We start from the raw sequence: 23,597 nt of genomic DNA on the forward strand, positions 1-23,597 counted from the left end.
TTGTACTGTTATACACTTCTATCAAGTTGCCTCTCCGCCTCCTTCACCCCTTCAGATTCATTTATTTATCTATCGCACATCCCTTGAAACATACAGCGACACAGCGTCAACAACCAACGCACGCTGAGGACACGCTGGGGGCAGCCCGAAAGCACCGACGTGGCGTGTTCACGATGCTCAGCAGATCAGCAACATCAAAACAAGCCGCTGTTCTCCCTCCCACCTATCCACCCACTCTCAGACACATGCAGAAATGTGCGAATTGTGTGTTGGAATAATCCTTGCTGTTAAAGTAATTGCAGATTTGCAGAGAAATGGGATTAACAACTGCTGTCAGGAGACACTGTCTGGGTTTGACAGACTGAGTGATATTGTTCTGTGATGTATTGATCCTGTGAGCTCTGCTTGCTGACATTTGTTGACTGGGTGTTCACAAACCATTGCTGATTCCAAGCCTGCAAACTGTTTGCATCTGGAACACCCTATCCAACAGCACAGTGGGAGTGTACACTCAGTGGCTCTTTATTGGGTACCCCCTCTAACTAATAAAGTGGCCACTGGGTGTATGTTCATGGTCTTCTGCTGCTGTAGCCCAACCAAGATTCAATGTGTTGTGCATTCAGAGATGCTCTTCTGTACACCACTGTTGTAATGTGCAGTTGTCTGAGTTACTGTTACTCTCCTGTCAGCTTGGACCAGTCTGGCCATTCTCCTCTGACCTCTCTCATTAACAAGGCATTTTTGCACACAGAACTGCCGCTCACTGGATTTTTTTTGTTTTTCGCATCACTCTCTGTGAACTTTAGAAGTTGTTGTGCATGAAAATCCCAGCCGATTAGTTTTTGAGATACTCAAACCACCCAACATGGCATCAACAACCATTCCACAGTCAAAGTCACTTAGATCACATTTCTTCCCCATTCTGACGTTTGGCCTGAATAACAACTGAACCTCTTGGCCATGTCAGCATGCTTATATACATCAAGCTGCTGCCACGCGATTGGCCGATAAGATATTTGCATTGATATGCGGGTGTACAAGCGTACCTAATAAAGTGGCATTAAGGCCACAATGGTTCACAAAGTTGCAGAAAGTAAACAGATAAAGGTTAGGGATTGCTAAACTTGGCAGTGACACTCTTTTCATCCGTGAATAATGCAGGTGTCGCAGCTCAAACTGACAATCCCAACATCCACTCATAACCCCCAAAAATCATTCGCAATCATTTTTACAATTCTGATGGAAAAGATCCAGAAGCTGGGCCTTTGTACCTCCCTCTCCAACTGGATCCTTGAAGGCCACAATCTGTGCAGATTGGAAATAACACTTCCACCTCACTGACAATCAATACTGGCGCTCCACTGGGATATGTGCTTAGCCCACTGCTCTACTCACTCTACACCTGTGACTGTGTGGCTAGGCACAGCTCAAATGCCATCTATAAATTTGCTGATGATACCACCATCGCTGGTGGAGTCTCAGATGGTGATGAGAGGGTGTACAGGAGTGAGATATACCAGCTAGTTGAGCGGGGTCACAGCAACAACCTTGCACTCAAAGTCATTAAGAACTGATTGTGGACTTCAGAAAGGGTAAGATGAGGGAACACACACCTGTCTTCATAGAGGGATCTGAAGTGGAGAGAGTGAGCAATTCCAAGTTTCTGGGTGTCACATCTCTGAGGATGTATCCTGGACACAACATATTGATGCAGCTACAAAGAAGGCCCGACAGTTGCCATATTTCATTTGGAGCTTGAGGAGAACTGGTTTGTCACCAAAGACACTCACAAACTTCTATAGATATATAAGATCACAAAACCATAAGAATAGGAGCAGGCCATTTGGCCCATCGAGTCTGCTCTACCATTCCATCGTGGCTGATCCAATTTTCCTCTCAGCCCCAGTCTCCTGCCTTCTCCCCGTATGGGCTGTAGACCATCTGGTCCAGGTGATTTATCTACCAACTTCGTGTAGTTCACATTTTCTTCTCTGTTACTATGTACTGCATTACACAGCTGCTGCATGGACAGCAAATTCCACGACATGTGCCGAAGATTAAACCTGATTCTGATTCTACTGGATTATTTTAACTATAGACAAAAGAACAGATAAACTCGCCGCGTTCCACCCCTGTGTCTCACAAAGTAGCCACCGAGTTATACTCGCAGCTGCGAGATGTGGTTTTAAAAAGCAGCTGAAACATCCCTATAGCTGAAATGTGTCACTGACAATAAAATATTTATCCCCTTTAATAAGCAAGGTGCCGGAGGATTCTAACACCGTTAAATGTTTTTGTTTAGTACCTTGTAATGAGTTTTATTATCTCTCAATCCTCTTGCTTCAATTGCTGCTCATTTAACTAACTCTGATGTTCGTTTCAGAAAACTGCTCCCTTTACGGTGGTTCCTGCTTATCCAAGGGCAGGGATAAGTGGTACATAAATTAATGATTATTTTTATATGTCACACATGCATCGAGATGTTAAAACACACAGGATCGAGGATCGTGCTGAGGACAGCCCATGAGTGTCGCTACAGTTCCGGTACCAGAATAGCATATTCACAGCTTATTGGCTGGCGCTGTAAAGCATGACGTTAACCGCTGCATTTCAAGTTCCTAGGTGGAAACATCAGCAACAAGTCATTCTGGTCCAACCACATAGACACTACTTCCAAGGATGAGTCCCAAAACCTCCAGCTCCCCAGAAGGTTGAGGAAGTTCCGCGAATCCCCGCTGATCCTCCCCTGTTTCTACAGAGGTACCTCAGAAACCATGCTTTTTGCTCTGGCCCGAGAGCATGAAGAGTTGCAAAGAGTTGCCACTGCAGCCCGTTCCATCACACAAAGCAGCCTCTCCCCCACTCACTCTGTCTGCACTTCCCGCTGCTTCAGGAAATCAGCCAGCATAATCAAGGGGGCCTCTGCCCCTTCCCTCTACAGTCCTGATGAAGGGTTCCGGCCCGAAATGTCGACCGATCGTTTCCACGGATGCTGCCCGATCTGCTGAGTTCCTCCAGCGTGTTGTGAGTGTTGCTTTGACCCCAGCATCTGCAGATTATTTTGTGTTTATAATCAAGGGATCCCTCCCACCCCTCCCCCATTGGGCAGAGGATACAAAAGACAGAAAGCACATATCAGCCTGCTCAAGGACAACTTCTACCCGCCATTAGATGACTATTCAACGAGGTCTTTTATTAGAAAGATGGGCTCTTGATCTCATGAATGAGCATACGAGAGCGAGATATACCAGTTAGTTGAGTGGTATTGCAGCCAATGCACTCAATGTCAGTAAGACCATTGAGATGATTGTGAACTTCAGGAAGGGTAAGACGAGGGAGCATAAAGCAATCCTCGTACAGGGATCAGAGATGGACAGAGTGAACAGTTTCAAGTTCTTGGGTGTCAAGACCTCTGAGGACTTAACCTGGATGCAACATATTGATGCAGCTATAAAGAAGGCAAGACAGTGACTGAATTTCATTTGGAGTTTGAGGAGATTTGATTTTGTCAACTAAAACATTCAAAAACTTCTACAAATATATGGTGGAGATCATTCTGGCTGGCTGCACCACCATGTGATATGGGGGGGGGGGGGTGGCCACTGCTCAGGATTGAAGTAAGTTGCAGAGACTTGTAAAATTAGTCAGCTCCATCACGGGTACCCAGCCAGGACATCATCAAGGAGCGGTGCCTGAGGAAGATGGTGTCTGTTATGAAGGATCCCCACCACCCAGGACATGATCTCTTCACACTGTTACTGTTGGGAAGGAGGTACAGAAGCCTGAACTCCAGGAATCAGTGATTCAGGAACAGCTTCTTCCCCTCCGCCATCTGATCTCTAAATGGACATCGACACCATGAACACCACCTCACTACTTTTTTATTTCCGTTTTTTTGCACTACTTACCTTAATTTAGCTAGTTAATAGGCAAATATATACTTCATGTAACTCAGTTTTTTCTCTATATTTAATTATCATGTATTGCATTGTACTGCTGTGTAAAGTTAACAATTTTCATGATGTATGCCAGTGATATTAAATCTGATTCTGATTCATGACAGTTACATGCTAATTGTCTACCTGCACTGCACTTTCTTGGTAACTGTAACACTATATTGGCATTGGCAAATAGGGTCATACAGCGCTACACTACAGAAACATGTCCTTCGGCCCATCTAGTCTGTGCTAAAACTAACCTCATTGTACTTAAGCACGAAGCGATCCACCTGGATGGCACTCAGACAAAAACTTTCCATTGTATCTTGGTACATGTGACCGTAATCAACCAGTTACCAATCTATTCTGTACATAGGGAAATACGAAGGAAAAATGGGAATGCTCGTGAGCCACCAAAGTCTCAATGGTCTGAATGTCGACAGGAACTATAAGAAATTCCGTAGATTTATATCTCTCACCACTCAAGATCAATGAAGAGTCCAAGGTGTCTCTGTCACTTTGTATGAAGAAGTGCTCCCTGACGAAAGCTCGGAGTAGTCTGACATGGCTCTTAATGCTCAACAATATTAGATTATTACTCGTGTCATGTGCAGAAGCTACCTTGGCACTGGAAGCTTGGCAACACTTACGGGTTTCCCAGCACAATCCTCACTGTCCTGATGAAGGGTCTCGGCCTGAAACGTCGACTGAAACTCTTCCAATAGATGCTGCCTGGCCTGCTGCGTTTACCAGCAACTTTGATGTGTGTTGCTATGATCCTCACCGACTTGATTTGATGCAAGTGGCATATTTGCATATCGAATGGGGATAACTTCACTCAACTTCACTCACCCGTTCCCACAACCTATGGCCTCACTTTCAAGAACTCTTCATCTCATGTTCTTGATATTTATTGCTTATTTGTTTATTATCATTATTATTTCTTTTTTTCTTTTGGATTTGCACAGATTGTTGTCTTTTGCACATTGTGGTTGTTTGTCTGTCCCAAGGGTATGGTCTTTCACTGATTCTATTTCTTGGTTTACTGAGTATGCCTGCAAGAAGATGAATCTCAGGGTTGTATATGGTGACGTATATATACTTTGATAATAAATTTACTTTGAACGTTGAACATTTCACTGTATGTTTTGATGTAGATGTGACAAATAAAGGTAATCTGTCTTTATCTTTACCCGCACCCAAAGGAAACCCATACTGTCAAAGGCAGAGCATGCAAACTCCATGCAGGCAGCACCGAGGTCACAATTGAACCTGGGTCTCTGGAGTAGTGAGTCAGCATCTCTACCAGCTACACCACTATCGGTGGGACAGCAGGAAATGAGGCCACTCTGCCTATTGTACTGTGTCAGCTTTCGGAGAGTCGTTTGTCCACAGTTTCTGCTCCGTCCCAATTGCCCCATAAATTGGTAAGGGAAGTTAATGGGGAGAAACAGGCAGTATCATACTATTTATGACTTGCCTGACTCTAATAGTACTTACATCCCTGACCATCTCATGGTATTTCCTTCCTAGGAAACACACACAAAATGCTGGAGGAACTCAGCAGGTTAGGCAGCGTCTTTGGAAAGGAATTAAGTGTCGAGGTTTCCGGCCGAGACCCTTTGTCAGGATTGGAAAGGGAGGGGGAAGAGCCAGAATAAGAAGGCGGGGGAAAGAAGAGATGTTGAAGCTGGCAGGTGATAACAACCTAAGAACATGAGAAATAGGAGCAGGAGTCGGCCATCTGGCCTGTTGAGCCTGCTGTGTCATTCAATAAGATCATGGCTGATCCGACCGTGGACTCATCTCCACCTACCTGCCTTTTCCCCATAACCCTTAATTCCCCTACCTTGCAAAAATCTATCCAACCTTGTCTTAAATATATTTAGATTATGAGGACACGCAGTCCTCTTTTATTGTCATTAAGTAATGCATGCATTAAGAAACGATACAATTTGTTCCTCCAGAATGATATCACAGAAACACAAGACAAACCAAGACTAAAAAAACTGACAAAAACCACATAATTATAACATATAGTTACAACAGTGCAAAGCAATACCGTAACTTGATGAAGAACAGACCATGGGCACGGTAAAAAAAAGTCTCAAAGTCCTGATAGCCCCAACATCTCAGGTAGATTGTAGAAGTAAGGAACTCTTCCTGCCATGAGCTTCCAGTGCTGCAAACTTGCCGATGCAGCATCCTGGAAGCACCCGACCACAGTCCGACTCTGAGTCTGTCCGAAAACTTCGAGCCTCCGACCAGCCCTCCGACACCGAGCAACGAGCACCATCTCCACCGAGTGCTTCGATCCCGGCCCCGGCAACAGGCAATAGACAAAGCCGAGGATTTGGGGCCTTCCCCTCTGGAGATTCTCAATCGCACAGTAGCCTCCACTGCTTCATTGGGCAGAGAATTCCACAGATTCACCACTCTCCGGGAAAAACAGTTCCTCCTCAGCTAAATTAATCCCTCAAATCTTGAGGTTATGTCCCCTAGTTCTAGTCTCACCTACCAGTGGAAGCAACTTTCCTGCCTCTATCTTATCTATCCCTTTCATAATTTTATGTTTCTGTAAGATCTCTCATTCTTCTGAGTTCTAGCAAGTACAGTCCCAGGCCACTCAATCTCTCCTCATAGTCTAAACCCCTCAACCTGGTGAACCTCCTCTGCACCACCTCCAAAGCCAGTATATCCTTCCTCAAGTAAGGAGACCAGAACTGCACGCAGTACTCCAGGTGCGGTCTCACCAGTACCCCACAGGCACTAGGTGTGATAGGTGAATCCAGGTGAGGGGGAAGGTGGATGGGCCGGGGAGGGGAGTGAATTGAGATCTGGGAGGTGATAGGTGGGAAAGGTAAAGGGCTGAAGAAGAAAGAATCTGATAGGGGAGGAGAGTGGACCATGGGAGAAAGGGAAGGAAGAGGGGCACCAGGGGGAAGTGATAGGAGGAGAAGAGAAGAAGGGAGCTAGAACAGGGAATGGAAAAAGAAAGAATGGGGAGGGGAAAAATTTGCTGGAAGTTAGAGAAAAAGATGTTTATGCCGTCAGGTTGGAGGCTACCCAGATGGAATATGAGATGTTGTTTCTCTAACCTGAGAGTGCAGTATTGGAGGCCAAGGAATGGGAATGGTTGGCTACTGGGAGATCTTGTTGCGGATGATGTGAAGGTGCTTGACAAAGGTGCTTTCAAAGAAGGTGTTTTATCAACCTCTTAAAACCTTCTGTGCCTTCAAACATTCCTTGTGCCAAGCACAAAACTGTTCGGTACGCCATGCAGACTTGTTTATCAACAGTGTGTTCTTTACATTTTGAACAAACTCTAACCTGACTCCCAGGGTCCCGAGATCAATCAGGTTAATTTCTCTCAGTACTAATGCTTCCAGTTCCTTCTGCACTCATTCCCCGCATTACAGGAGCTGGGGGAATGAAGCTGCACTGGCCATGAAGCAGCGGAGCCGGGCGTCGCGGCAGCAGGGGCTGGGGTTCACCGTGTGGAAGAGGACAAGTGTGCCGTGTCTGACACCAGAGCGTGGAGTTCTGGCAGCTGGTACTGACAAAGTAGGTGCTTATTGAGCCTACAGCTATGGCAGTTCAGAATTCAAAAAGTGGGGAGGACAGAGTAGATCGGTTTTACTGAGCCTGTAACTATGGCTGTTAAAAGGGGGGTCAGAGTAGATCGGTGTTCACTGAGTCTGTATCTATGGCTGTTAAAAGGGGAGGCAGAGCTGCTGCAAGACGTCTCTGTTCCAAGGTCTGAGGATGGTATTTCTCCCATTGCCCCTTCTGATTTTCACCTCTCTAATCTGATCTGCCTTCAGGTCAGTGATGTTTGAGCTCGATGGACTGGTGCAGGGACTCTTGTCACATCAAAGAGGTATTTAGACAAGCAACTGCCAAGGTTTAGAAGTCTACAGACAGAACGTAATCCCTTTCCTATGGTTCCTTCGATATGTGCCATAGGTGATCACAGTGTTTCCATGACCATGATTGTTCTTGGCAAATTCTTCTACAGAACTGGTTTGCCATTGCCTTCTTCTGGGCAGTGTCTTTACAAGATGGGTGACCCCGGCCATTATCAATTCTCTTCAGAGATTGTCTGCCTGGTGTCAGTGGTCGCATAACCAGGACTTGTGATCTGCACCGGCTGCTCATACGACCATCCACCACCTGCTCCTGTGGATTCACGTGACCCTGATCGGGGGCTAAGCAGGTGCTACACCTTGTCCAGGGGTGACCTGCAGGCTAGCGGAGGGAAGGAACGCCTTACACCTCCTTTGGTAGAGACGTATCTCCACTTTGTCCTCAATTTCCAGTGGCAGAATTGTCAAATACTGGAGGATAGAGCCTTATGGGGACAGGGGCAAAGTTAGGGGAGATGTGCAGGGTATTTTTTTCACACAGGTATGGTAGGTTTCTGGAACGTTCTGCCATGACTGGTGGTGGAAGCAGATAGAATTGCGGTGTTCAGGAACTACTAAGACAGGATAGGCAGGGAAGGGAGGGATACGGCCTTGTACAGGAAGCTAGGGATAGTTTACTCTGGTACATGGTCAACACAGAGACTGTGGGCCAAATGGTCTGGTCCTGTGCTGAAGAGTTCTATGTTCTATGTTGGACTTGAACCCACAATCTTCAGACTCAGGATCAAGGAAGCAAACCAGAGAAACCAGGGATGGGCTCAACATGTCAACGCAGTTATAATGAGGCTGTGATAATGGCTATGTTTCATTCAGAGTTTGAGGAGATTTAGAATGTCACCAAAGACTCTTGCAAATTTCTACAGATGCACCGTGGAAAGCATTCACTGTTTGGTGAGGCAACTGCACCGGATCAGAAAAAGCTGCAGAAAGTCGTGAACTCAGACAGCTCCATCACAGGCACCAGCCTCCCCAGCATCCGGGACACCTTCAAAAGGTGAGGCCTTAAAAAGGCAGCGTCCATCGTTAAGGACCCCCATCGCCCAGGACATGCCCTCTTCTCATTGTTACCATCAGGGAGGAGGTACAGGAGCCTGAAGACACACATTCAATGTTTTAGGAACGGCTTCTTCCCCTCCGACATTAGATTTCCATGAACACTACCTCAATATGTCTTTTTTTGGTTCTCTTTCTGCACTAACTTACTTAATTTAATTTTTATATATTTTCTTGTCATTTGTAATATTTTTATTATTATCCATTGCAATGTACTGCTGCTGCAAAACAACAAACTTCATGGCCTATGCCAGCAATTCTGATTCTGAGTAACGACTGACAGTTGCATTAAGGAACCTCGCCATCTGGAATGCCCCCTCTTATCATCCAACTTCTCCACCTCAGCCACCAGATTTCTGAACAGTACTTCATTATCCGTCTTTCCATTTAAATATTCTTCCTCTTTCATTGTAATTTTGATGTCCTGCAGTGTGCCACTGTCACAAAACAATATCTGTCAGTGGTGATAAGCCGGATTCTGATTACCAGTCCATCAAAGTTCAAGGTAAATTTGTTAACAAAGTATGTGTGTGTCACTGTATGCTGCCCTGACATTTATTTTCTTTCAGCCATTCACAGAAGAACAAAGAAATACAATAGAGTGAATAAAAAACTACACAGAAACAAAAACTGAAAAACAGCCAAAGTGCAAAACAATCCGTGCAAATATAGTCATAGTCATACTTTATTGATCCCGGGGGAAATTGGTTTTCACTACAGTTGCACCATAAATAATTAAATAGTAATAAAACCATAAATAGTTAAATAGTAATATGTAAATTATGCCAGGAAATAAGTCCAGGATCAGCCTATTGGCTCAGGGTGTCTGACCCTCCAAGGGAGGAGTTGTGAAGTTTGATGGCCACAGGCAGGAATGACTTCCTATGACGCTCTGTGCTACATCTCGGTGGAATGAGTCTCTGGCTGAATGTACTCCTGTGCCCACCCAGTACATTATGTAGTGGATGGGAAACATTGTCCAAGATGGCATGCAACTTGGACAGCATCCTCTTTTCAGGCACCACTGTCAGAGTACTGAGAACATGGGCTGTAGAGTCCTTGGAGGTGAGTCTGTAGGTTGTGGAATCAGTTCAGTGTTGAGGTGAGTGGCCATATTGGTTCCGGAGCCCAATGGTTGATGGGTAATAATTGTTCACAGAGAATGCCCAGGAAGTGGAAGGAATGAAGAAGGCTGATTATCCTAATGAATCTGTGTTTGTGCTTCAGGAGGACATATGTCAAAACTCAAAACAGAATCCATTTCTAAACTGAATCTACTGTCGTTGCTCTTGACAAGTGACAATTGGCAACTGCTGGGCAAAGTACTTTATCGCATGCTGTTACCCAGCGTCAGGAGACGGCTCCAAGCACAGAGGGGACATGAGTGGAAGCACAGGACAGGTTTAGTGGCAAATGCAAAATGTGTGCTTTGTTTTCTCATCGTGACAGAACACACAAAGGGTGGTGGAAGCAGATTCAAAAGGAAAAATACTTACAAAGAATTTCTCTTTGTTGTAGAAAACTTTCAAATCAGTGAGCCTTGCCAGGGCAGGTGCAAGTGTTGCCACGTTTCCAATGGCATGCTCACAGCTTACTAACCTCAGCTGCACATCTCCGGAAGGCGGGAGCACCTGGAGGAAACCCACGTGGACGTGGGGAGAATGTACAGACTCCTTGCAGACAGTGGCAGGGTTTGAATCCAAACATTCCTTTGGTGTAGAGACATGGGTAGTGATGATGATTAGACAATGCTCTGCTTTATTTGTTAAGATGCAGTGAAGTGCGGCATTTGCATCAAAGCAAATCCATGAGGCTTGTGCTTAGGCCAGTTTGCAAGTGTTAACACTGAAGTAGCATGCCCACAACACACTGACCTTAACCCATGTGCCTTTGGAATGTGGGTGGAAACTAGGCCGGCTGAAGGAAACCCGGGCGGTAAACAGGAGAACGTACAGACTCCATGTTGGCAGCAGCAGCAATTGATCCCCAATCAGCGACCGCTGGCACTCTAGGGCAGTGTGTGAACCATTACGCTACCAAGCCACTCCCATAGATAGATAGATAGATAGATAGATATACTTTATTAATCCCGAGGGAAATTTGGTTTCATTACAGCCGCACCAACCAGGAATAGAGCGTAAATATAGCAATACAAAACCCCCCAGCAATCAAACAACAAAATGCAAACTATGCCAGATGGAAAATAAGTCCAGGACCAGTCTATTGACTCAGGGTGTCTGATCCTCCACGGGAGGAGCTGCACGTTCGATAGCCACAGGCAGGAACGACCTCCCGTGCCGCAAAGTGTTGTATCTCGGTGGAATGTGGCCGAAGTCCAATAGTAAAAAGTTCAATATCCAGTCTGCAAACACATTCCTTGATCGTAATATGACCCGGATTGCACAATCCGTTGTTAGCCAGATCAGTAAGCACCCAACTCCTTTACACTTACCACTCTCAGTGCACTTCCGGTCAGTCGGAACGGTATTACCCACCGAACTCCTCTTCTCCAAAAGTCTCTGTTGTCTCCACCCGGTCCTCTTTCCTCAGTTTTGTGATCCCCTTCTGTGCGTTTTCCTCCGGATAAATGGAGATAAAGTGAGATAAATGGAGTGAGATTAATGCAGAACACTTTCAAGACATTAGCACCACCACAATGGGCAGAATGGCCTTCTCCTGTGTAATCAGAATCAGATTTAATACCACTGACATATGTGGTGAAATTTAATGTTTCGCAGTGGTACTTTGCAATACATAATAATTAAAAACTATGAATTATGATGAGTATATATAAAAATATTAAATAAGTAGTACAAAGGAGAACAAAAAGCAGTGAGGCAGCAGCATGAGTTTCTTATCCATTCAGATATCTGCTTGGAGGAAGAGTGTGAAGAGAGGAAGATTTAAAAGGGCCCTGAGGGGACAATCATGCAGAGAATGGTGACTATATGGAATGAACTGCCAGAGGAAGATGCTGAGGCAGGCACCATGGTACCGTTGAATATCGATATACAGGTGGATCGGGAAAATCAGGTTGGTGCTGGATTCCAGGAGGGGCAGTTCCTGGAGTGTCTAGGAGATGGCTTTTCAGAGCAGCTCGCGGTTGAGCCCACTAGGGGATCAGCTATTCTGGATTAGGTGTTGTGCAGTGAACCAAAATTGATTAGAGAGCTTTAAGGTAAAAGAACCCTTAGGGGCAAGTGATCATAATATGATCGAATTCACCCTGAAATCTGAGAAGGAGAAGTTGAAGTCAGATATATCATATTACAGTGGAGTAAAGAGAATTACAGAGGCATGAGAGAGGAGGTGGCCAGAACTAATAGGAAAAGATCACTGGCAGGGATGACAGCAAAGCAGCAATGGCTGGAATTTCAGGGAGCAATTCAGAAGGCCCAGGATATATACAACCCAAAGAGGAGGAAGTATTCTAAAGGAAAGATGACACAATTGTGTCTAACAAGAGAAGTCAAAGCCAACATAAAAGCCAAAGAGAGGGCATATAATAAAGCAAAAAATTAGTGGGAAATTATGGGATCGGGAAGCTTTTAAAAACCAACAGAAGGCAACTAAAAAGTCATTAAGAAGGTAAAGATGGAATATGAAAGTAAGCTAGCTAATAATATTAAAGAAGATACCAAAAGTTTCTTCAGATACATAAAGTATAAAAGAGAGCTGAGAGGATATCGGACAGCTGGAAAACAATGCTGGAGAGGTGGTAATGGGGACAATGAAATGGCAGACCAACTATTTAAGTATTTTACATCAGTCTTCACTGTGAAAGACACTAGCAGTACGGTGCAAAGTCCAGGTGTCGGGGGTCATGAAGTGTTAGTCTGACCTCAGTGATTGTTAAGATGCTGAAGTCGATTATTGAGGATAAGATCTCAGGGTACTGGAGGTTCATGATAAAATAGGCCATAGTCAGCATGGTTTCCTCAAGAGGAAATCTTGCCTGACAAATCTGTTGGAATTCTTTGAAGAAACAGTAAGCAGGATAGACAAAGGAGAATCAGTTGTTGTTGGGTACGTGAATTTTCAGAAGGCCTTTTGAAAAGGTGCCATACATGAGGCTGCTTAACAAGCCACGAGCCCATGGTATTACAGGGAAGATTCTAGCATGGCTAAAGCAGTGGCTGATTGGTAGAAGGCAAAGAGTGGGAATAAAGGGAGTCTTTTCTGTTGGCTTCCAGAGACAAGTGGTGTTCCGCAGGGGTCTGAGTTGGGACTGATTTTTTTATGTTAAATGTCAATGAATTAGGTTATGGTATTGATGGCTTTTAGTAAAGTTTGCAGATGATATGAAGATAGGTAGAAGGGAAGGTAGTTTTGAGAAAATAGAGAGGCTACAGAAGGACTTAGACAGATGAGGAGAATGGCCGATGGAATACAGAGTCTGGAAATGTTTGGTCATGCACTTTGGTAGAAGAAATGTAAAGGTTGTCTATTTTGTAAATGGAGAGAAAACACAGAAACATTGAGATGCAAAGGGACTTGGGAGTCATTGTGCAGGATTCCCTGAAGGTTAATTTGCAGGTTGAGTCTGTGGTGGGGAAGGCAAATGTGATGTTAGCATTCATTTCAAGGGGACTAGAATATAAAAGCAAGGATGTAATGTTGAGACTTTATAAAGCACTGATGGGGCCTCAGTTGGAGAATTATGAGCAGTTTTGGGCCCCTTATTTAAGAAAGAATGTGATGACATTGGAGAGGGTTCAAAGAGGTTTATGAAAATAATTCCAGGATTGAATGGCTTGTCACATGAAGAGCGTTTAATGGCTTTGAACAAGTACTCACGGGAATTCAGAAGAATGTGGGGTGAAGTCATTGAAATCTATCGAATGGTGAAAGGCCTTGATAGAGTGGATGTAGAATGGATGTTTCCTATGGTGGGAGAGTCTAAGACCAGAGGACACAGCCTCAGAATAGAGAATCCTTTTTGAACAGAGATGAGGAGGAATTTCTTTAGCCAGAGGGAGGTGAATCTGTGGAATTCTTTGCCACAGGCAGCTGTGGAGGCCAAGTCTTTATGTATATTTAAGGCAGAGGCTGATAGATTTTTGATTAGTCAGGGCATGAAGAGATACAGGGAGAAGGCAGGAGATTGGGGCTGAGAGGAAAATTGGATCAGCCATGATGAAATGATGGAGCAGACTTGATGGGCAAATGGCCTAATTCTTCTCCAATATTTTATGGTCTTATGTGGAGTGTGGTGACTATATGGAATGAACTGGTAGAGGAAGATGCTGAGGCAGGTACCATGGTGTCACTGAACATTACATGGAGGGTGGGAATCGGAGGAATATGGACTGAATGCAGGAAATTTGAACAGGTTGAGTGGACGATGTGGTAATCATGATCTAGTTGGACCGAAGGGCCTGTATCTGTACTGTCTTGCTCTGAGACTCTATTAAGAGATGTGCAGGCATAAATCATAAAACCGTAAGACTTGGGAGCAGAATTTGGATATTGAATTAAATTGAATTGACTTTATTCCTTACATCCTTCGTATACGAGGAGTAAAAATCTTTATGTTATGACTCCATTTTAATGTGCAATGTGCAATCATAGTAATTTATAATAATTTATAATAAATAGAATAGTTAATGTAATATAGAGTACACTCAAATCAGCGTGAGTTCATCAGTCTGATGGGCTGGTGGAAGAAGCTGTCCCAGAGCCTGTGGGTCCTGGCTTTTATGCTGCGGTACTGTTTTCCAGATGGTAGCAGCTGGAATAGATTGTGGTTGGGATGGCTTGGGTCCCCAATGATCCTACGGACCCTTTTCACACACCTGTCCTTGTAAATGTCCTGAATCATGGGAAGTTCACAACTACAGATGTGCTGGGCTGTCCGCACCACTCTCTGCAGAGTCCTGCGATTGAGGGAAGTACAGTTCCCATACCAGGCCATGATGCAGCCAGTCAGGATGCTCTCAATTGTGCCCCTGTAGAAAGTCCTTAGGATTTAGGGGCCCATAACAAACTTCCTCAACCGTTTGAGGTGAAAGAAGCGTTGTTGTGCCTTTTTCACCACACAGCTGGTGTGTACAGACCACGTGAGGTCCTCGGTGATGTGGATGCCGAGGAACTTGAATCTGTTTACCCTCTCAACCCCAGATCCATTGATGTCAATAGGGATTAGCCCATCTTCATTCACAACCAGTTCCTTTGTTTTTGCGACATTGAGGGAGAGGTTGTTTTCTTGACACCACTGTGTCAGAGAGATGACTTCTTCCCTGTAGGCCACCTCATTATTGTTTGAGATAAGGCCAATCAATGTAGTGTTGTCGGAAAATTTAATTAGCAGATTGGATCTGTGGGTGGTAATACAGTCATGGGTGTACAGGCAGTAAAGGAGGGGACTCAGTACACAGCCCTGAGGGGCACCTGTATTGAGAGTCAGAGGGTTGGAGATGAGGGAGCCCACTCTTACCACTTGCTGGCGATCTGACAGGAAGTCCAGGATCCAGCTGCACAAGGCAGGGTCAAGGCCAAGGTCTCTGAGCTTCTTGTCAAACCTGGATGGAACTATGGTGTTGAATGCTGAACTGTAGTCCAAGAACAGCATTCTCACATAAGCATCCTTCTTCTCCAGATGTGTCAGGACAGTACACAGAGCAGTGGCTATTGCGTCGTCTGAACATCGGTTGCGTCAGTAGGTGAATTGGGTGGTAGCAAGTTGCAGATGTAATCCTTGACCAGCCTCTCAAAGCATTTGCTCATTATTGAGGTGAATGGATAGGACGCCAGTCATTCAGGCATGTTACCTTGGTCATGTTACATTCGGCCCATCAAGTCTGCCACATCTTTTGATTATGGCTAATTTATTATCCCTCTTATTCCCATCCTCCTGTCTTCTCCCTGTTAACTTTGTCACCCTTACTAATCAAGATCATATCAACCTCCACTTCAGATATACCCAATGACTTTGCCTCCACAGCTGTCCGTGGCAATGAATTCTACAGATTCACCTCCCTTTGGCTAAAGAAATTCCTCCTCATCGGGAGGGGTAGCCACCTGGAATGTGTTGTCAGGGATGGTGGTGGATGCAGATATAAAAGTGCTAGATAAAAGGCTGTTAGATACTTGAATGTGCAGGGACAGGAGGGACAGAGATCCTATGCAGGCAGAAGAGATTAAGTTCAATTTGACATTATGTTAGGTGCTGTCATCTGGGTCTGACCTGCCTGTTTCTGTGAGATGTTGTTCACGTTAGAACATGAAACACTACAGTCATGTTGTGCCGACCTTTGAACCGACTCTAAGATCAATCTAACCCTTTCCTTCTACAGATCCATCCCCTTTTCTGTCATCATGGACCTGTCTGAGAGTTTCTTAAATGCCCTAATGTATCTGCCTCTAGACCACTACCTCTGGCAGTGTATTCCATCACTTTCTGTGTAAAATATTACCTCTGACATCCCCTTAAACTTTCCTCCAATCACCTCAAAATCATGCCCCCTCATATTAGCCAATTCCGCCCTGGGAAATAGTCTCTGTGTATCTACTAGATCTATGCCTCTTAACATCTTGAACACCTCTATCAAGTCACCTCTCATCCTCCTTTGATTCTTTTACCTATAAGACGTGCTCTCCAATCCAGGTAGCATCTTGGTCAATCTCCTGTGCACTCTCTCTTAAATCTTTCACATCCTTCCTATAATGAGGGGACCAGAACTGAATACATTATACTAAGTGTGGTCTAACCAGAGTTTTATAGAGCTGTAACATTACCCTGTGGCTCTGGAATTCAATCCCCTGACTAATGAAGCCAACATACCATACATCTTCTTGAACTCAATCCCCTGCCTCATGGTAGAAAGTCAAAGAGGATGCTGGATGGATGGGTGGGATCCTTGATAATGCTAAGGGCTCTGTGTACACAGTGCTCCGAATAAGGACTCCCAAATACCTTTTGTATTTCAGATTTTTGGATTTTCTCCCCATTTAGAAAGTAATCTGCAAATTTCTTTCCCCTACCAAAGTGCATGACCATGCATTTTCCAACATTGTATTTCTTTTTCTACTTTCTTGCCAATTTTCATAATCTGTCTAAGTCCTTCTGCATCCTACCTGTTTTCTCAACAGTGTCTGCCCCTCCACCAATCTTTGTATCATCTACAAACTTGGCAACAAAGCTATCTATTCCATCAACTAAATCATTTATATACAGCATAAAAAGAAGTGGTCCCAACACCGACCCCTGCGGAACACCACTAGCCACTGCCAGCCAGCCAGAAAATAATCTTTTTATTTCCACTTGCTGCCTCCTATCAATCTGCCAATGCTCTAACCATTTCCTGTAAAGTTACCACAGTAACTTTCCTGTAATACTATGGACTCTCAACTTGGTAAGCAGCCTCATGTGTGGCATCCTGTCAAAGGCCTTCTGAAAGTCCAAATATACAACATCCACTGCATCCTCATAATCTATCCTACACGTAATCTCCTCAAAGAATTCCAACAGATTCGTCAGGCAAAATTTTCCCTGAAGGAACCGGTGTTGACTTTGTCCTACCTTGTCCTATGTCACCAAGTACTCCATAACCTCATACTTAACAATTGACTCCAACATCTTCCCAACCACTGAGGTCAGGCTAACTGGTCTATAATTTCCTTTCTGCTACCTTCCTCCTTTCTTAACGAGTTGAGTGACATTTGCAATTTTCCAGTCCTCTGGCAACGTGCCAGAGTCCAATGATTTTTTTGAAAACTTATTTCTAATATAGAACATAGAATAGTACAGCACAGTACAGGCCCTTCGGCCCACAATGTTGTGCTGACCCTCAAACCCTGCCTCCCATATAAGCCCCCACCTTAAATTCCTCCATATACTTGTCTAGTAGTCTCTTAAACTTCACTAGTGTATCTGCGTCCACCACTGACTCAGACAGTGCATTCCACGCACCAACCACTCTCTGAGTAAAAAAACCTTCCTCCAATATCCCCCTTGAACTTCCCACCCCTTACCTTAAAGCCATGTCCTCTTGTATTGAGCAGTGGTGCCCTGGGGAAGAGGCACTGGCTATCCACTCTATCTATTCCTCTTATTATCTTGTACACCTCTATCATGTCTCCTCTCATCCTCCTTCTCTCCAAAGAGTAAAGCTGTAGCTCCCTTAATCTCTGATCATAATGCATACTTTCTAAACCAGGCAGCATCCTGGTAAATCTCCTCTGCACCCTTTCCAATGCTTCCACATCCTTCCTATAGTGAGGTGACCAGAACTGGACACAGTACTCCAAGGTGGCCTAACCAGAGTTTTATATAGCTGCATCATTACATCGTGATTCTTAAACTCTATCCCTTGACTTATAAAAGCTAACACCCTATAAGCTTTCTTAACTACCCTATCCACCTGTGAGGCAACTTTCAGGGATCTGTGGACATGTACCCCGAGATCCCTCTGCTCCTCCACACTACCAAGTATCCTGCCATTTACTTTGTACTCTGCCTTGGAGTTTGTCCTTCCAAAGTGTACCACCTCACACTTCTCCGGGTTGAACTCCATCTGCCACTTCTCGGCCCACTTCTGCATCCTATCGATGTCTCTTCTGCAATCTTTGACAATCCTCTACACTATCTACAACACCACCAACCTTTGTGTCATCTGCAAACTTGCCAACCCACCCTTCTACCCCCACATCCAGGTTGTTAATAAAAATCACGAAAAGTAGAGGTCCCAGAACAGATCCTTGTGGGACTCCACTAGTCACAATCCTCCAATCTGAATGTACTCCCTCCACCACCACACTCTGCCTTCTGCAGGCAAGCCAATTCTGAATCCACCTGGCCAAACTTCCCTGGATCCCATGCCTTCTAACTTTCTGAATAAGCCTACCATGTGGAACCTTGTCAAATGCCTTACTAAAATCCATATAGATCACATCCACTGCACTACCCTCATCTATATGCCTAGTCACCTCCTCAAAGAACTCTATCAGGCTTGTTAGACACGATCTGCCCTTCACAAAGCCATGCTGACTGTCCCTGATCAGACCATGATTCTCTAAATGTCTATAGATCCTATCTCTAAGAATCTTTTCCAACAGCTTTCCCACCACAGACGTAAGGCTCACTGGTCTATAATTACCCGGACTACCCCTACTACCTTTTTTGAACAAGGGGACAACATTTGCCTCCCTCCAATCCTCCGGTACCATTCCCGTGGACAACGAGGACATAAAGATCCTAGCCAGAGTCTCAGCAATCTCTACCGATACCCCTGTCAGAACCCTAGGGTGTAGTTCATTTGGTCCAGGTGATGAGGTACCCTTAGTTCTTTCAGCTTTTTGAGCATCTTCTCCCTTGTAGTAGTAACTGCACCCACTTCTCTTCCCTCACACCCCTCAGCACCTGGCACACTGCTATTGTCTTTTACAGTGAAGACTGATGCAAAATACTCCTTTAGTTCATAAGCCTTGTTCCCTGTTATTATTTCTCCTGCTTCATTTTCTAGCAGTCCTATATCCACTCTCATCTTTCTTTTATTTGTTACATACTTGAAAAGGCTTTTAACTTTCCACTTTGATATTGTTTGCTAGCTTGCATTCATATTTCATCTTTTCCCTCCTAATGATTCTTTCAGTTGCTTTCTGAAGGGATTTAGAAGCTTCCTAATCCATTAACTTCCCACTAATTTTTGCTTTGTTGTATGTTCGCTCTTTTGCTTTTACAATAGCTTTGACTTCCCTTGTCAGCCATGGTTATTTTGCTATTTGAGTATTTCTTTGTTTCTGGAACACTTATATTCTGCACCTTGCACATTTTTTTCTAGAAACTCACGCCATTGCTGCTCTGCTGACATCCCTGCCAGCATTTCCTTTCAATTTTTCTTTGGCCAACTCCTCTCCTGTACCACTGTAATTTCCTTTACTCCACTGAAATATTGCTGGGTCAGCCTTTACTTTCTCCCTATCAAATTTCAAACTGAACTTAAGCATATTGTGATCACTGCCTCCTAATGGTTCTTTCACCTTAAGCTCCCAAATCACCTTGGTTCATGACACAACACCCAATCCCGTATAGCTGTTCCCTTAGTAGGCTCAATGACAATCTGCTCTAAAAAGCCAGCTTGTAGGCAGTCAACAAACTCACTCTCTTGAGATCCATTACCAACCTGATTTTCCCAATCGAGCTGCATGTTAAAATCTCCCATGACTATCATAAGATTGCCGTTTTGCCATGCCTTTTTAATTTCCCATCGTTATCTGTAGTCCACATCCCAGCTACTGTTTGGAGACGTGTATATAACTGCCATCAGGGTCCTTTCACCCTTGCAGTTTCTTAACTCAACCCACAAGGATTCAACATCTTCTGATCCTATGTCACATCTTCCTACTGATTTGATGACTACCTTCCTATCCCTCCATTACAACATGTAACCTTTGACATTCAGCTCCCACATACAACCATCCTTCAGCCATGATTCAGTAATGACCATAACATCACACCTGACAATCTATAATACTGCCACAAGATCATCCACCTTATTTCTGATACTCTGTCATTGAGATCTAACACTTTGAGTACTGCATTTGCTACCATTTTCGATTCTGCATTCCCAATGAACTGATACCCTGCTGGCTGTAATTTTGTCCTATCATCTGCCTGCCCTTCCTGGCAGTCTGACTGCATGCTACCTTTGTTTTTTTCAACTATCTGTCCTATCCTGGGTCCCTTTATTCTGGTTCCAACACCCTGACAGATTAGTTTAAACCCTTCCCAACAGCTCTAACAAAACTGCCTGCAAGAATACTAGTCCCCTCCCATTCAGGTGCAAGCCGCCAGTATTATACAGGTCATACCTTCCGCAGAGAGGTCCCAATGATCCAGGAACCCGGAGCCCTGCCCCCTGCACCAGCTTCTCAGTCTCTCATTAATCTGTCAGGTCATCCTGTTTCTACCATCACTGACACGTAGCACAGTCAGCAATCCAAAAATTATTACCCTGGAGGTCCTGCTTTTCAGCTTTCTGTCTAGATCTCTAAATTCTCTTTTAAGGACCCCTTTGCTTTTCCTTCCTATGTCACTGGTACCAATATGTACCAAGACACCTGCCTGCCCTCCTCCCTCTCCAGAATGCTGTGGACACAATCCGCAGATTGATTACAACCATGGAAGGTGGTGTGTTTCTTTCTCTGAGGCAATTAGAATCTGATTAATGAAACTGCCTCACTGGGAAAATCATTCGATTCATCAGGGACAATTATCTGTGTATTTCAAAGATTGGCGCCTCTCAGAGCCCCTCAGCAGATCAGCATAAATAAATAAATTACTGGATATCCAGTGTTACTGGGATGTCCCTCTCTCCCCTGGATGCACTGGATGTCCAGTGTTACTGGGTTGTTCCTCTCTCCCAACTGGATATACTGAGTGTCCAGTGTTACTGGGTTGTCTTTCTCTCTCTCTCCCCCCGGATGTACTGAGTGTCCAGTGTTACTGGGTTGTCTCTCTCTCTCCCCCCTGGATGTACTGAGTGTCCAGTGTTACTGGGTTGTCTTTCTCTCTCTCTCCCCCTGGATGTACTGAGTGTCCAGTGTTACTGGGTTGTCTCTCTCTCTCCCCCCTGGATGTACTGAGTGTCCAGTGTTACTGGGTTGTCTCTCTCTCTCCCCCTGGATGTACTGAGTGTCCAGTGTTACTGGGTTGTCTCTCTCTCTCCCCCCTGGATGTACTGAATGTCCAGTGTTACTGGGTCATCCCTCTCTCTCTCCCCCCTGGATGTACTGAGTGTCCAGTGTTACTGGGTCGTCCCTCTCTCCCAACTGCAACTTGCTCACCATCAGCTTCTCCAGGGCAGCTGAACTGAGACATGAAAAACTGGCCCTGTCACTAACCAGCTCACCTCGAGAGTAGACTAAAAGGTTTCTGAAAGAGATCTGGCTTATCGGGGGGTGGGAGGCAACATAGCGACTAAGCTGAAGTGAAAGTGAAGCACCATTGTCAGGGCTGACCTTTTGCTTTCAGGAGCCGCAGACTCCCGAGCACAGTTTGCAAGCCAAAAATAAATTCTAAAGGTTAGTGTTTCACCCAGGAGGCAACAGTTCTAGACACCATTTGGGTGAGATGTAGTGCTCCCAGAGGAGCAATTATGTTCAGTGATGGATGAGAGGGAAAGCTGTATGTTGTAATTAAGGACAGGTTCATTCATTAAGCTTTGAGCATACAGGGACAAGAAATCAGTCACACCCTCATTTACTGTAGGAATGCCAATTCATTGTTGCTCAGCTGCTGTGTGTAATTCCACTCCTCTGATCCCAGTCTTTCACAACGTAGCTGTTTGCCTTGCTTGTCGATCGGGCCTTCCCTCCTCCAGCTTCACACTCTACCCCCAGGGGTCAGCTGCTCCGTGGCGGAGGGAATGGAGGCTGCTTTGTCCTGGATGGTGCTGATTCAGATTCCGATTTGTTCACCAGAAAACACGGAGAAACGTATTTGTGTTAACGCAAGGATGTGCTGGGGCTGCCTGCAAGAGTCACCACACGTTCTGGTGCCAATAACACAACGGTACCACAACCGCATCAGAACAAGCCCCTTTCCTGCCCCCCCACTCACTCACGCAGACAGGGTCGGCTGCCTCCGGGCCTCCCCTCCTCCTGAGGAAATGTTTTTTATCACCAAAGGGGTTGCGAGGGTCTGCCCGAGGGAGTTCGGGGGTGGGGGGTGGGAACGAGAGGCTCGTCACTGCGCGGGGCCATTCGATTCATGACCTGAGGAGCTGTGCATGGTCACAGGCTCCTCTGGCTCCTCAGGCTCGTGCCGCCCAATTACGCCCAGTGACCAATCAAACTACTAACTGGACTGTGGGAGGAAACCAGAGCACCCGGAGGAAACCCACACAGTCATGGAGAGAATGTACAAACTCCTTACAGGCAATGACAGGAATTGAACCCAGGTCACCGACTCTCTAATAGCGTACGCTAACTACTAAGCTAATGTGCTCAGTGCACGGCCTCCTCTACTGCCTGGATGAGGCCACACTCAGGTTGGAGAAACAACACCTTATATTTCGTCTAGGTAGCCTCCAACCTGATGGCATGGACATTGATTTCTTGAACTTCTGGTAATAGTCCCCCCCCCCCCCACTTCACCATTCCCCATTCCCATTTCCCTCTCTCACCTTATCTCCTTACCTGTCCATCATCTCCCTCTGGTGCTCCTTCCCCTTCCCTCTCTTCCTTCTCTTCCATAGTCTCCTGTTCCTCTCCTATCAGACTCCCCCTTCTCCAACCCTGTATCTCTTTCACTAATCAACTTCCCAGCTCTTTACCTCACCCCTCCCTCTCTCCCGGTTTCACCCATCACCTACCACCTTGTACTTCTTCCTCCCCTCCCCCCACCTTCCTACTCTGACTTCTAATCTCTTTTTTCCAGTCCTGATGAAGGGTCTCAGCCTGAAATGTCAAATGTTTATCCTTTTCCGTGGATGCTGCCTGGCCTGCTGAGTTCCTCCTCCAGAGCTTTGTGTGGTACTCAGGTACCGTGCTGCCATGGAACAGTTACCTTTGTAAGTTATGGTCATGTTTTATGTCTCACCCTGTACTGCTGCTACAAATTTCACAACATACAGTACTGTGCAAAAGTCTTGGTTGACATCCGTCTATCTCAAAGGACAATGGGTGACGGTGATCATCATTACAAGCCTGGACGGAAGGTGTGGGGATCCTGAGATGC

This window comes from Mobula birostris, chromosome 10 (genome assembly GCF_030028105.1).
Source record: "Mobula birostris isolate sMobBir1 chromosome 10, sMobBir1.hap1, whole genome shotgun sequence".
Classification (NCBI taxonomy): Eukaryota; Metazoa; Chordata; class Chondrichthyes; order Myliobatiformes; family Myliobatidae; genus Mobula; species Mobula birostris.